The sequence below is a fragment of the Choloepus didactylus genome, assembly GCF_015220235.1.
Source record: "Choloepus didactylus isolate mChoDid1 chromosome 25 unlocalized genomic scaffold, mChoDid1.pri SUPER_25_unloc1, whole genome shotgun sequence".
Lineage (NCBI taxonomy): Eukaryota > Metazoa > Chordata > Mammalia > Pilosa > Megalonychidae > Choloepus > Choloepus didactylus.
The window spans coordinates 3,116,435-3,118,981 of record NW_023637606.1 but is presented as its reverse complement, the minus strand read 5'-3'; positions in this window follow the sequence as shown (position 1 = coordinate 3,118,981).

The window sequence follows — 2,547 nt, the reverse complement described above, 5'->3', positions numbered from 1 at the left end:
CAAGAACCCTACAGTCTTTGGGGAGAAAGCAAGCTGGCCGATATCTCGATTTCGACCTTCCTCCAGCCTTAAAACTGTGGGCCAATAAATTCCATTGTTCAAGGCAACCTATTGAGTATTGAGTACTATTTGTCATAGCAGCCTGGAAAACTAAGTCAGGGAGGATATGGGAAATCCTCACACAACCATTTTACAGCTGGTTTTAAAGTAGAATTCATCAGCTCTGAATCATATCCTTCAAAATTGTGGCCATATTCACAAACCACCTGCTCTGTGATAGATAGATAGATAGGTAGATGATAGAGATGGAGGGATGGGGGGATAGATGGATGGATGGATGGATAGATAGATGATAGAGATGGATGGATGGATGGATGGATGGATGGATGGATGGATGGATAGATAGATAGATAGATAGATAGATAGATGATAGAGTGGTGGTTTGGAGTGGTATGTACCCCAGAAAACCATATTCTTATTCTATTCCTGACGCCTTGATTTGGACTTCCTTTTAGCCTCAAAATCATGAGCAAATAAATGCCCATTATCTAAGCTGCCCATTTCCTGGTATTTGCTTGAACAGCCCAGGAAACTAAAACAGAAAGATATTTAGAGATAACTAGATAGATAGATAGATAGATAGATAGACAGACAGACAGATAGATGTGTAGATATAGAGAGGTTGAGACATATTTGACTCTCTTTTTGCATTTAAATAAATTGAGTCCTGGCCTGGCCAACAATAGCTGTGAAATTGTTAAATCTGGTGTTAGAGTATCTTAAAATAGATAACAATGTAATACATATTGGATCATTTAAACATACAAAACAGACCATTTAAATTCATTGTATATGTGTACACTTCTGTATGTGTCTATATAGATGTCCCAGTACAGCAATGTATCATCTTGATCATTTTTTTGGTACTAAGAAAATGTGTGTTCCCTAAGGATGTTAGAGACAAGCAGCATCTAATCAGGAGTTAAGGAATCTGTCTGTCCGTCCCTCTTGCCACTCCGCTCCCAGAGCATTTTCTCAGCAATACAGAACACTCTCCCCTCCCATCGCTCAGCATCCATTCCTCATGTTGCCTTGGTCTCAACCCCTTTCTAGAAGTCAATTCCTTGCTCCCACTGTCCTTAGGATATGGGCTTAACTCCTACACTGGCGTCACAGCCTCGTATGGTAGGGTCCCATAACTTCTGGGGCTTTCTGCAAATGAGTTCAGTTGCATCTTCCTTTGTTAACTCAGCATGGAAAGTTTCTCCCTCTTTCCCCCTCTCCCCTCTGATGTCAAGCCTCCCAACACAAGATCCAGTGCAGAAAAGGGGGTCTAAGAAAGTGAAGCTCTAGGAGCAGGGGTTCTCGGTTCTGTCTGAACTCTTCATTAGTGCTCCCTGCTCTTCTAGACTCTTCTCTTCCCAGTTGCCTCTTCTTTAAACATGTGGATGAAGTAGGTTGGGATGTGGGAGAGGACCAGGGGTCTGTTTGTGCCGTGTTGAGTTTGAGTGCTGATGAAGCATCTCAAAGGAGATGTCACGTAGGTAGCTAGAGATTCAACCCTGGAGTTTGGGCCTGGATATTTAGGCAAGATTTTCCCAGGTAGACACATTTCAAAAAAAAAAAAGAAAGAAAGAACAAAGAAAGAGTAAAGAGTGAAAAATGTGACAGTGTGACAGTGCAAGGAAATATTTTAAATTATCTTGGTATCCACAAAAAAGAATTGCAAGCAGTGACTGAACACTTACTTGTACCTCAATGTTCACCGCAGCACATTATTCACAGAAGCCAAAAGTTGGAAGCAACCTGTGTTGGTTTGAATCTATTATGTATCCCAGGAAAGGCTATGCTCTTTTAATCCAATCTTGTGGGTGCAGACCTATTGTGGGTGGGACCTTTTGATTAGGTTGTTTCCAGGGAGACACGACCCCACCCATTCAGATTCAGGGTGGGTCTTGGTTAGTTTACTGGGGTCCTTAAGAGAGCTCAGGGGCCAACACAGACGTAGATGCTTGGAGATGTAGACAGAAGGATGCTTAGAGATGCTAAGCTAAGAGATGAAGCCCCGAGTTTGCCACAGAGAAGCCAAGAGAGAACCCCCAGATGCTTAGAGAGAAATGCTTTAGGAGAACAAGCAAGGATGCCCAGGAGCTGAGAGAGAGAAGCTAAGAGAGACAGAAGCCCAGAGACATTTTGGAGAAAGCCATTTTGAAACCAGAACCCGGGAGCAAAGGACCAGCAGACGCCAGCCACGTGCCTTCCCAGCTGACAGAGGTGTTCCGGACGCCATCGGCCTTTCTTCAGTGAAGACATCCTCTTGTTGATGCCTTGGTTTGGACACTTTTACGGCCTTAGAAGTGTAAATCTGTAACCTAATAAATCCCCTTTATAAAAGCTAATCCATTTATGTTATTTTGCCTAACGGCAGCTTTAGCAAACCGGCTCACAGTTTGATTCCATAAATATAAACTTCTTGAACTGACAGAGCTATAGAGATGGAGAAGAGATTAGTGGTCTCTGGGGGTGAGGGATGGGGTTGGGGGAGGG